The sequence below is a fragment of the Sarcophilus harrisii genome, chromosome 3, assembly GCF_902635505.1.
Source record: "Sarcophilus harrisii chromosome 3, mSarHar1.11, whole genome shotgun sequence".
Classification (NCBI taxonomy): Eukaryota; Metazoa; Chordata; class Mammalia; order Dasyuromorphia; family Dasyuridae; genus Sarcophilus; species Sarcophilus harrisii.
In genome coordinates this window covers 573952293-573965692 of record NC_045428.1, presented here as the reverse complement: position 1 = coordinate 573965692, position 13400 = coordinate 573952293, and the positions used below count along the sequence as shown (strand labels likewise).

General features: G+C 48.4%; 1 protein-coding gene across 1 annotated transcript in view; it reads right to left on the bottom strand.

Annotated features, from left to right (window-relative positions):
• The window catches only part of CTNNBIP1 (catenin beta interacting protein 1), a 53175-nt gene extending 44076 nt beyond the window's left edge, over positions 1-9099 (bottom strand). The window contains exon 1 of the mRNA XM_031962901.1: positions 9037-9099. The gene's annotated coding sequence lies outside the window, so the exon portion shown is untranslated. The remainder of the gene's footprint in view (positions 1-9036) is intronic.
• Positions 9100-13400: the final 4301 nt, after the last annotated feature.

Genomic DNA, 13400 nt, shown 5'->3' with positions numbered 1-13400 from the left:
GAATCCTGGGCAGGAATTAGCTTGCAGAAACTCCCAGGTCAAATGACTCCAGGTTTTACAGGCTAAAAAAGATTGTCCAACTCCCAGAATGAAACCTGGCAGGCTTTTTACAAGTCTGTACCAAGAGAGCCCACTTTGGGTTTGTCCTTTTTATACACAAAATCTCAACTGAAAAGAAAAACAGGAAGTTACTTGGTGAAAAGTTAATGCAATTACAATCACAAAGTCACAGAATCTTAGAGTTTAAAGGAACCATGTATGGTCACTTAGTCTAACCCCAACCAGAAGCACAAAAAAAACCCGTTAATTTCTCTCTAAGGTAATGTAATATAATGTTCCTCCTACTGACAATGAAAGCCACTCAAAAACTCTCAAAAAAAAAAAAAAAAACTTCTCAAAAACCATACTGCAAAACAAATTTTATTTAGGCATTTTTTTTTTTTTGGTCGTGCAAAAAATTTCCATCACAAAAGCATAAAAAAAGCATATTTAAAGTAGTATTACTTACAGCAATTCACCATTGAAAATGTTCACCATTCAAATGTCACTGGTGAACAAAATAGTTCTCAACTAATTCTGAACAGCAACCTCAGCTCCACAGTAAATGTACTATACCCATTTTAAGCCCTTTCGAACAGGAGCCAAAGAGCAGAAGGGAAACTTAAATAAAGCAATAAATCAGGAAGATTGTATAGGGTTGGGAAGACGGCCCAGTTGGTGGCTCTTTTTTCTGGCTAAAGCAGCAGAGTTCAGGTAGAGAAAGTAATTATACCTACCATCTGGTTCAAGCTGGACTCCACTTCAGTGGACCCTGGAATGAAACTGTCACACAAGAAAGCGTTCAGGGACACAAATCCACCCCAAGGGATCATGGGACCACATGATCATAGATTTAGTGCCAGACCTTAGAGAGAGGAAACTGGGGCTCAGAGAGGTGAAGTGCATTGTCAAAAGTCACACAGGTAAGAAGGGAGGGAGGGAAAGAAGGAAGGAAGAAAGAAAGAAGAGAAATAAGGGAAGGAGGGAGGGAAGAAGAAAGGGAAGGAAGGAGGGAGAGAGGAAGGGAGAGGAGAGAGAAAAGGGGAAGGAAGGAAGCAAACGGCAGAGGTGGATTCTGAACTCAGGTCTTCCAACACCAAATCCAAAGTTCTCAGGACACCAACTTATCTCCATTAGAATAGGAATTACTTGAAGAGGTGACTGTATTTGTGTCTTTCTTTGTATCTCTAGCACTTAGCACAATGCCTGGAACACAGATGTAGAGGACCACAGATAGTAGGGGAGCTCTGGGTAAGGTATAAGACCCTTCAGCCCAAAGGGAACCTGATGACAATGTCTGGTTTGGTTCCCCACCTCCCTTTCGTGTTCTCACCCTTCCTGAGAAGTCAATTAACCAACTTCTGTTTCTCTTAATCCATCAAAGAAGAAAATGTCAAACCACTCCAGCATTTTTGCCGACAGAACCCTATAGATAATATGTTCCATGAATCAAGAAGATTTAGAAACTATTAGTCAGCAACAGAGTGTGTATTAGGAATCTAATTATAAGTTCTATTCAAATGCTCCTCCTTTGGAAGTAAATTGTTCTCTACTCCTTTTCAAGTATCTACTGTTTCCTGATAACATGCAGATGATCAGTATGGCCCTAAAGTAGAAGAGATTCTGATCTAGGAATCAGAAATCACTAAGCCTGATTTTAATAATGGTTATTAACTTGGATTGTCAAAAACTCAATGTACTTTGGCCTCCCAGAAATCTTAATTGAATCAGGTCTTGGAAATCGTCTCCCTTGCTCAGGAACGTACTGATTTTAAACTAGGTCACACTTTCTCTTGCTCCAAATGCTCATACAGATAAAAAGTAATCAGCTCGCCTTTGCACTCCTCAGGACTCTGTTCTATGATTTCCCTGCAATCATATTCTGAAGCTCTTTCTGGGCTCCTGCTTGAAGATGGAAGTTTAGTTTCATGAGGAGCCCTTCATGAAACAATCCACTGGGTAAGGTGTGGGGTGGACGTACCCACAGACCATGCCATCCTGACCTGTGTGTACCTCTTGGGCAGAATGTGGGTGGAAGGCTCATCCAGTCCTTTGCCTTGTACACCTGAACCCTGGCTGGAAGGTGAGAGGAAGAACATTGTGTGCTCTCTCAGTGAACTGCCCTGCCTCCTTCCAGAGAGTTGGAGACCTAGTGCTAGGTAAGCCTAGGGAAAAATTTCCTTCTGATCCCATTTTGCCCTTCCACTCACGGCCTTCTCCTCCACTGTGTGATGCCATGCACACATCTGATCACACCTGAGGGCGTAGGAACACCAGCTTCCCAAATTGACAATTACACAGGAAACTAATAAATCCCACCAGAGAACACAGGGCTCCTCAGTCCTCCACCTATCTGCTTCCATGTGACTTCTGCCCTCAATTGGCAGAGAGAGAATTGACCCACCAGGACTTGGCAGTGTTAAAGATAATTCTGGAGGAAAAAGGTCTATTATATAATAAATGTACACGACTGTCTCTGATCAACAGCCCTTAAGATCTTGGGGGAGGGGGGAGAGTGACCAAAAGAGAAAATATTTTAAAAGAAGGAGAGACTGTATCTGATCCTTTGTGCAAATTTAAATTCCAGATTCCTAAACAAAAACTTTAGGAAAAGGGGGCCCTATTCCACCAACAATTTCCCAATATCTATTTAATACTCAACAGAAGTGCACTACTTAGCTAAAAGAAGTGAGCTCTCTTTTAAGTGACTGATGGCTGCCCAAGGTGCTGATTGTTTCTAATGTTCTTTAAACAAAGCATATCATATAACTGAATTCAGCTATAGCACAGTGGAAAGAGCACAGGCCTTGGAATATGGAGGATTTCACACTTACCATCTGTGTGACCCTGGTCATTTAACCCCAAAACACACACACACACACACACACACACACACACACATATTTATGTATTCACAACACTCAGGTAGGCTGACAGAAGTACCAGTTGGGGTGGATTCGGTCTTGGCCATGCTAGCTCATTGTTATCACCAACACTAAACATCTGAAGTTGCATAAAATAAAGATGTGGGAGTTAGGCCATAAAAATTCAAATCCTGGTCCTGCCCCACCTTGACCTTGGGCAAATCAGTGGGGTTCTGTAGGCCTCAATTTTCCCTTCTGTAAATAAGGAGGTTGCACTAGATGGCCTCTAGCCCTAACTGAATGATCACAGGATCCTGGCCAAACACTGGCTATTCAGTTTTTCCTTCACAAACTGTTCCATTTTACAGATGAAGAAATGTGGACATGAAGATCTGAGAGAGGTTGGCCTGACTGGACTGTGAGTGCTTCCACCAGGAACTCATCTCTTCTGTGCCCTAGCATCTGAGCAGGTAGCTCCCTCAATCACTGCAGGACTGCCAGAATGCACATTAAGAAACAATCTGGTCCAGCCCTCTCACTTTACAGATGTGGAAACCAACATCAAAGAGACGAAGCAATTCGTCAAGGAAGAGAGTTAGTGACAGGACTAAGATGTCCTGACTCCCAGGCCACCATTTAACAAAGCCGCAAGGTTTGCTGCCGCTGCTGAGGCCAGGGGGACAGCACAGCCAGGGCTAGAACCCAGATGCTTGAGGCCCTGGGAACAGCTCCTGGCTCTCTCAACCAGCCTCCTAGTGAGCCCTGCTAGGCTGCAAAACTGTGGCAAGCCATACCCAGGGATGGTCCTTCTGGAAGCATAAGGAAAAACAGGTGCACAAGGAAGGAAGAAAACCAGGCCAGAGGAAAACTTGTATGAATTCACTCAGGGCAAGGAAAGAGAATAATAAAGATGATGGATCATGGGGTGGACTCCCACAGAGTATAGGCTTATTTCACTGCCGCTAGAAGAGAAGGTTCTAAAGGAGGGCCAGTGGTGCAAAGATCACAAAAAGGCAAGGACTGCACCCAGGACTTGCTCTTAGAAACTCTTTAGAAGGTAAAAACAAATTAGGGCCAGCCACTCCTTCCAGCTCCACCCAGGGCCCAACTCCTAAGGACTCTTGGAAATCGTGCTTCTCCCTCAGTGATGATTACCCCATCGGAGAACAGTAAAGTATTAATGACAATATCTCACACCACTTGCTCCTCACCCTCCCCTTTCTCAAGCAGAGCTCAAAAGCAATGGGAGCTGGCACATCACAATGCCCCTGGGAGTTAGGAAAGTAAAAAGCATCATTGTCTCCACATCCGGATGGGGCAAGGCAAGGCCGAGAAGGGCGACGGGGCCAAGATTAGACCAGTGAAAAGAGAAGCCCACTGAGGCAGGGGAAGTAATCCACCATCCCAGTTAAACCATCCAGCTCTGTCAAGCCCTCATCTCACTTCAGCCTAATGCTTTCCACTGGCACAGCTGGCTTCTGGCATTTCAGATCCTGTCAACAAAATGTCTGGGATGCAGAAAGTGACTTTCACACTAAGTCTCTGGAATCAAGGGAACTGGGTTCAAATCCTCATTCCTCATCTCACACAACCTCCAAGGCCTTTCCAGGATCCTCTAGGAAAGTCACTCACTGGCCCCACCTCACCAACTTCCCAGCTCTCCAAAGGTTAAAGAGCAATTAATTGCTTGGAGGTCACTCATGAGCAATTCAAAGCCTAACAACCTGGTCCCATTTAAGGGGTGCTCTGTCAGAGCCTAGGGAGTGGAGCTTCAGGACTTGAAACAGCATCTACCCAGTGCTGGCCTAATTCTCCATCTCTACTCCTGTTTGACCAAGGAAAGGAAATGTTTCTTCATGGCAGCTCTGCTCCTGCCAAGGGAATCAAACCCAAAACCCTCAGGATGAAGGAATCACCTGACTCTCTTTGGAGGACTCTGGACACTGACAGAATTCTTCTTCCTCTCCCACTTGCACCCTCCCCTCCAAAGTGTACAAATCAAGATCATCGGCAAAACTGTGAGATTAATAGTGTCAGAGAAGCACATAGAAGGAAAGTCTCTGTGTCGTCATTCAAGGACAAGCAAAGAGCTGGGCCTCAGTGTTTCCCATCACTTCAGGGACCTGCCAAGAAGCTAAAAGCTTAGCAGTTTTGAGAAGACCAAACCACAGCGATTCCTGCAGACCCCAATTGCATCTTTTCATTGGTCCATCTCCAGCTAAGAGCCCCCATGGACATGGGCCCCAGGACCCGAGAGAGATGGACTGACAGTCAAAGGTCACCTAGTGGTCTTGAATGGCTTTCTTGGGACAAAGGTGGCCCATTCCACTTACTCTTTTAAGACCTCCTAACTGGGCCTTCTTCATCTCCTGGTGAAAAAGGTGTCAAGGAGGTGGTTTTATTATTATATTCTTCCAGCTTCATCCCAGGTAATAGTTCATCCCACTCAAAGACCTCCATCCACCATCTCATGACCTGACCTCAAGAGCCCTGCTCACCTCTACTTGTGCCCCCCTGCCAGAGGAGCCCTTCCGGAGAAGCGCCTACCTTCTATCATCTCTAAGGGAAGAGTGTCAGGCAAGGACACCCCATAAGATGCAAGCTTTGATCTCACTAGAAATGTGAGGAATTGTGGTGCCAAAATGGGAGTCTCATAGACCTGACTGGTTGTGTGGTCCTGAGCACATCCGACCCCAAGCCATTTCAGCTCGAAATCGTCCATCCCATGACTCTCTGGTCACAAATCCCACCCAAAATGCTTAAAACTTCTCTTGTCTCAGAGACAGAACTTAGGTTACAATGGCTAGTCCCTCCAAAGCCTCCTCTGTTCCTCTGCACTGCCTTTCTTCCCACTCTAATATAGTCCTTCTTCCCAAAGAGGTATCATGACTGCAGTCCCAGGGCACTTGGACATGGATTCTGGCCCTGTGTGGACAACCAGATGAGGCTGGGCATAACTGAGCTAATCTCTGAGGTCTCTTCCCATTCTAGAGCCTCTGAACTAGACACACAAAAAAACAATCTGCACCATTCATGAGCTAGAAGAGACTCTGGAGGTCATTCATTCCAATCCATACCTAAGCAGGAATCCCATCTGCAACATCCCTGAAAAAGGGGTCATTCATCTTCTGCTGAAAGATTTTCAGTGACGGGGTGCCCTGCTACTTGAGACAATGAGTTCCACTCCGGGATATCTCAAATTGCTGACATCATGGTGAAACCTGCCCCTCTGACTCGTCAGGGCCCCCACCCCACTCGCCACTGCCACTGAGCTCAAGCTTTGGCCCTTCAAATTCAGGGTGACAGGCAGAGCTGAGGAGGGGAGAGGTCAACAGTCCAAACGGGGCCCAGCAAGACTAGAGTAATTTGTGCAAGGTCACAAGGGCAGTATCTGAACTCCAGAGCCAGGACTCTTCCCTGAGCCCTCTGTCCTGGGTCCGACATGGCTGACTTCACTATTTTACAGTCCAGGAGGTCATATGACTGAAGCTTTAAATGCCAGCACTGAAGCCCAGGGGCTGTTAAAGAAAAAGACAACAGAGGGAGCTGGGCCTGAGAGGCGGGCGGGCCCCAGGCCCCTGATTAGGAGCTCTCCCTGTACTTCTCTAGTGGCAGACTCCAGGCACCCGCCCCATCCATGCCTCAGGAAGGACACCAGCTCAAGTAATGAACTCTCCTGAGGCCCTGGGAACTTCAGATGGGAGGTGCTGCCTCCCAGCTCAGGGCTAATCAAGCTTCTCATTTGCTGCCAGGGAGGGGAGTCCCCGGACTGCCTGCCTGACAGCCAAGTTGGCAGTTCCGCAGCAGGCACTGCTCAGACAAGTTGGGTCTAAACTAAAGAGGGAGAACCCGAGGAAAGGAAGCAGGCCCAACGCAGCTCCAGTTCCCAGGCCTCCAAGGCCTCTGGGCTCTCCTAGATGCAAGAAGAGAGAGTGAGAAACCAAGGGAGGAACTAGCTGTCATCTCTCAGCAGGCAGGTGAGAAACTTGCCTTAAATGGACCCCCTAGGACACCCAAGTTGGAATGACAGAAGAGATCCAGGAAGGACTTTTCAAAAACCAACAGGACTCTCTGTCCAACTAGGAAGACAGGGGCCTGAGAAGGCAGGAGAGTGAACCAAGGTTATTTTTAGGAGTTACAAAGAGTTAGGGAAGGGGAGAAAAGTAGCATAGGGACCAGGTGCAAGTGAGCAGAGAAGGGTTCAGGAGAGCAGTGAGCCTAGACACTGGGTTGTGGGGGATGAGGTCAGGGAGTATGGTGGGAGAGAACAGTGTGGGCAGAAATAGCCACTCTGAGACTCTGGGTGACATCTCTGGACCGCCGAGGTGGCCACTGCCAGAATGTTCATTGTGGGGGTAACCACTGGAGGAGGCCATGCTGGGGCTCAGGAGCAGAGAACTCTATAGGCAGGAGAAGGAAGGGGAACCATGAGGGTCCTGGCCAGGTCTAGGGTCAGAAGTGTGGAGAGAATTAGGCAGGGAGAGGAGTCGAGGAGGCAAGGGATAGGTCAGAAGAAGACTCAGCGGCAGTGGCCCAGAGGAAAGGGAGCAGAGCTGGGGCACAAATCCGGGACGTGACCAGGGTGGGGTATGGTGTGTGTTCGGACAGAGGAGCACTGAGGGAGCTGGTGTGTCCAGGCCAGACCCAAGAGGAGTCTGGGTTGTAAAGGGAGGGAAGAGCTTAAAGACTCCCGATAGGGGACGGAGTTGGAAGAAGGGAAATGGAGGGGACAGGTCTCTCTGGAAACCTACGGGCAGTATGAGGGTGCCACGGACTTTGGGAGAAGGGAGGTGGATGAGGGAGCAGGACTAGCCTGTTCTAAGTAGGAGAGATGGAGGAACAGATTCAGGTGATTTAGGGCAGATGTGAGAATGACTGTAGACACAGGGATCAGAAGGGAAGAAAGGGAGGCGGGGGAACACACAAGTGTGCCCAAGGGAGGCCAGGATGGGTGGATGCACGAAGAGCAGGGAGAAAGGCAGAGGGGCTAAGGGGAAAGTGACCAGGGCCCTTAAGCAAGTGAGGGGGCCACTAGTTCCTAGCTGATGGTTTGTGGGGCAATCTGTGGAAAAGCGAGCCTCTCTGTCAGCAGGTTGGGGAGAAGAGGAAACCCACCTGTCTGCATAGTCAGAATGGGGGTACGCATGGGGTGAGGGGACTTAGGGTGTGGGAGGAGGGGCATTCAAAATCGGGGTGTAAAAGTGGGAGGAGACAAAAGGCTGGAGGAGTGAGGGGGGGCTGGTCAGATCAGGGTAAGTACCCGGGTGGTGGGAGAAGGGAAAGAAGCTGAGGAGGAAGGTCAGACTGGAGCAGTGCACACGGGGCTGGGGAAGGGACGGAGGGTGGAGGAGTGGGAGTGCTGGTCAAACTGGAGGAGTGTCCCTGGGGCAGAGGAAGGACCTGGCTGGACTGAGGGTGCTATAAGGGGAGGGGACCCGGTCAGACTTGGGGTAAGTACCCGGGGTAGGAGAAGGGGAAGAAGCTGGAGGAGTGGGGGGGCTGGTCAGACTGGAGGAGTGCCCCGGGGAAGAGGAAGGGGACCCAGTCAGACTGGGGGGTGCACAGAAGGTGGGGGAGGGGACCCGGTCAGACTGGGAGTGCATAGGAAGTGGGGGGAGGGGACCACAGGACTGGGGTGGGAGGGGGAGGGGACCCACAGACTGGGGCGCACAGGAAGGTGGGGAGGGGACCTGGTCAGACTGGGAGTGGCAGAAGGTGGGGAGGGGACCAGTCAGACTGGGGTGCATTTAAGGGAGGGGAGGGGACCCGGCTGTGACAAAGGGGCAGATGAGGGAGGGGACCCAATGTAGAAGGAGGGGGAGGGGACCCGGTCAGACAGGGGGCGCATAGAAGGAGGGGAGGGACCTGGCCAGACAGGGGTCGGCAGAAGGAGGGGAGGGACCCGGTCAGACAGGGGCGCATGCCACAGGAGGCAGGCTGGGGGTGTGCACACCGAGTGGGGACAGGAGGGGGAAGCGCGCGTCAGGGCGGCGCCCGCCAGTCCCGCTGGTCTCGCCGGGCTCCGGGCAGGGGCTGCGTGCTGGGGGTCGCCGCCTCGCCGCCCCTCCCTGGGAGACAAAGAGCCGGCGGCTCCCCGCCGGGCCCGGCCGCCCGCCCCGCGCGCGCCTCTTACCTGGGCAGCCCCCGGGGCCGGAGCGCGGGGCGGCGGGCCCAGCCTGCTCCGGGCGCTGCGGCTGGCCGCCTGGGCGGCGGCGGCGGCGGCGGCGGGAGCAGCAGGAGCAGCAGCAGCCGGGCCGCCTCCGCCTCAGCGCAGCCTCCGCCCCCGCTCCGGAGTCACCGCGGCGGGGAGGGGGCGGGAGGCGCCAGGCCGCCGGGGGAGGGACCGGACCTAGGGCGGCCTCGGCCCGGCCAACGCGGCGCGGGCGGCGGCGGCGGCGGCGGCGGCAACGCCCGCCTGGGGAGAGGGAGGGCGCGCCGGGCCAAGGGAGGGGCGAGGAGGCTTCGGGGGAGGGGATTGGGCGGCCTCAGGGGGTGGGGCCAAGAAAGGGGGAGCCCACCGGAGGGGCGGGGCCAAAAAAAGAGGGGGCCTGAGAGAGACAGGAGAAAGGAGACGTCTGCGCCTGGGGGCGGGGCGGGGCGGGGAAAGGGGGGGGCCTGAGAGGGAGCCGGAGCCTTCTCCCAAAGGAGGCGTGATCTGGCGCCCGGGGCGAGGTCTGACTAGGGAAAGGGCGGGGTAGAGCGGACCCCTAGGTGGCGGTTGGGGAGCACCCAGGGGAGGCGCCGAGTGGGCGGGTCGGGGGCGGGGCGGGGTCCGAGGAGGAGTGGAGAGGTGCGATCACCGCTGTTTGGGGGCATCCCAAAAATAATGCCATCTCCTACGCGCAGACTTCTATTTCAAAGCAGGAGAGAGCCAAACCAGGAAGGGCCCAGAAAGCCAGTTGAAGCTTGTTTGGCTAGCCTCGTCGTGGAGCTGGGGGGGGGGGGGAGGGGAGGAAGGGATAGCTCCAGCAAGTCAACATGCATTTATTAAGCACTTACTGTATACCGAGGCAAGCGCTAGGGGTTCAAAGGAAGGAGAAAGACAACGCTCTCCCCGAGGGACCTCACAAAAGGAGGCGGAGGACAACGTGCAAACAACTGGATACAAAGGAGCCGGAGGCTGGATGAACTGGGGGTGATGGTTGTGGATGAAATGGATGTGGAATTGGTAGCTCGAGAGACAGGCTCTAAAGCTGGAGTGCATTTAGTAGGGTGGGGTTTTACCAGGATTAAATGGAAAACCTAAACTTGTGTCCAAAGACTCCACCGCAGAAGTATGCAGGAGGCGGGGTGGCAGGACGTGATCAGACAACGGTTTCTGTGAAAAAGACGCGGTGGCCAAAAGGTCCAGTGCCAAGAGAGCCGGCATTGACAAGCACAGAGGTGACTGTTCTCCTTGACGGGCAGCTTTCCCGCTTGTCTCCGGAGATCCCGATTTTACATGCATTCCATCCACATCTGGAGTGAATTTTAGAAAGAACATTTACAAACTAGGGAGAAAACAAAAAATGAACTAGATGGGAAGGAAGGTGACAGGAAGCCACGCCACGCTAGGATTAGGACCTAGGGTGGCCATAATAACTATTAACTCATAGCAATTACTGGTTTACCAAAAAAAAAAAAACAAAAAAAAATTCGCGCTGGTCTTAGAATTAGAAAGATCTGGATTCAAATCCCCCCTAGGATACATGCTAAGTATGTGACCTCTGGCAAATCACAACCTCTCAATGCCATCAGAAAATTCTCCTACTATAAATTGCAAAGAAGGTATTAACTGGCATTGATAGAAAGGGAACTTATAAGTTCACTAAAAACAAATAAAATGCTGACATTAATCTATCACCGTGGTTCTTAATTTATTTTCAGTTGTGTATGACTCCCTATGACCCCATTTGGGGTTTTCCTGCCAGAGATTTTGGAGTAGTTTGCCAAATAAAATGCTGACATTTATTTATCACAGGAATTTTAAATTTATTTTCAGTTGTGTATGATTCCCTATGACCCTATTTGGGGTTTTCTTGGCAGAGATCCTGGAGTGGTTTGCCCTTTCCTTCTCCCTTTTACAGATGAGGAAACTGAGGCAAATAGGATCGAGTTGCCCAGGTTACATAGCCACTAAGTATCTGAGGCCAAATTTGGACTCAGGAAGACCTGACCCCAGACCTAGTGCTCTATCTAATGTATCACCTACCTATCCCAACAACAACAACAACAATAACCTGTCACTGAAATTTAGTATTTCCTTCAATTGTAAATTTAAAAAAATATTAACCAAGAAGGGGTCCATATTCATCAGATACCCAAAGTTCTTCACACACACACACACACACACACACACACACACTATTAAACATTTCTTATTGGTTGACTGAAAGAGTGTATCTCATATGAACCTCATAATAACCCAGTGAAGAAACTACTACAATAAAAAATGGGAGTATATGGGTGTTCAGGAGGACCAGCACTTCTGGTATGAGGACTACTGAGCTATTTGCAGGGCAAAACACCCTTGGCGTCTACCTGATTCACCCAACTCTCACCTGTGGCTCTTAAGAAGCTGTAGCAAGTTCATTGGCCTAACAAAATCATCCTAGCAGACAGCTAAACCACATTGAGGGTAACCAACAGGCCTCAAAATTATCAGGGAATTATGGGGATGTCCATCTTGATTTTTGTCCTGCCACTGAACTTTGATGATTAAAGAAGAGAGCCACTTTTCTCGGGGCAAAGAATTGGAAATTGAAGGAATATCCATCAATTGAAGAATGGCTGAATAAATTATGTTATGTGATTATGATGAAATATTATTGTTCTATAGGAAATGATAAGCAGGATGAGAAAGACCTGGAAAGTCCTCCATGAGCTCATGGAAAGTGAAATGTATTATGAACAAAGTAATAGTAATAGGAATGTTCTGGGATAATCAGCTGCGAATGACTGCTATTGTCAGCAATCTAATGATCCACAACTACTCTGAAGGACTTATGATAAAAATGCTATCCATACCCAGAGAAAGAACTAATTGTGTCTGAATACAAATTGAAGCATATTTTTTTTTAATTTTACTTTTCTTAAGGAATTGTTTTTTTGAGGCAGCTAGGTGGTACAGTGGGTAGAGCACCAGCCCTAAAGTCAGGAGGACCTGAGTTCAAATTTGACCTCAGACATTTAACACTCCCTAGCTGTGTGACCCTGGGCAAATCACTTAACCCCAATTGCCTCAGAAAAAAAAAAAAAAGAGGTTTCTTTTGGGAGGGCATGGAGGAAATCTACGTTTTCTTTTACAACATGATTTTTATGAAAAAGTTTTGCATAACTTCACATGTGTCTTTTCAATGGCAGTTGGGAGTGGGGAGGAGAAGGGATCTGAGGTTGAATATTTTTAAAACAAATGTAAAAAAAACTTTTTACATGTAACTGGGGTAAATAAAAAATTTTAATTAAAAAACAGTGGGAGTAATGGTGAGGTAATGGAAAAACAAAACATCAATAAAATTGAAAGTAAAGAAAAGACAGAAAGACTATCAATTTTGTGCAATTCCACATCTTCTAAATCCAATTCACACAGAAGTCAAGACATCATGGTGATGTAACTGTCAAACAGCAACAAGAGGAAACAGGTATTTTGAGAACTTTGCCTCTGGTCTCTCAAAAACTATGTGTTACAGAAAGGTTTGGAATCTGACAATTGCAGCTCCCTGTCCATACCCATATGTTGCTAAGTTGCTAAGGAAATATACACATTTTCTTGATATATATTATAGGCAGGCATATGAAAGTGAGATAGAGTTGTTCTATTTGGGTGCATAGGGCAGAAATAGGACCAATAGAGAGGGAGGGAAGAGTTAATGAAAGATAAACTTTGCTTCTTTTTAACAATGAGATCTGAATAGTCAATAACTATAGTCATCTGGTGTTGGACAAACCCAAAGACTCCAGCTTTTGGGATAAGAACTTACTATTTGACAAAAACTGCTGGGATAATTAGAAACTAGTATGGCAGAAACTAGGCATTGATCCACACCTAACACCCTATACCAAGATAAGGTCGAAATGGGATCATGATTTAGACATAAAGAATGAAATTATAAGCAAATTAGAAGAACAAAGGATAGTTTATCTCTCAGATCTGTGGAGAAGGAAGGAATTTGTGGCCAAAGAAGAACTAGAGATCATTATTGAACACAAAATGGATAATTTTGATTATATTAAGTTAAAAAGTTTTTGTACAAACAAAACCAATGCAGACAAAATTAGAAGGGAAACAATAAACTGGGAAAACATTTTTATATTTAAGTTTGATAAAGGCCTCATTTCTAAAATACATAGAGAACTGACTCAAATTTATAAGAATTCAAGCCATTCTCCAATTGATAAATGGTCAAAGGATACGAACAGATAATTTTCAGATGAAGAAATTAAAACCATTTCCAGTCATATGAAAAGATGCTCTAAATCACTATTGATCAGAGAAATGCAAATTAAGACAACTCTGAG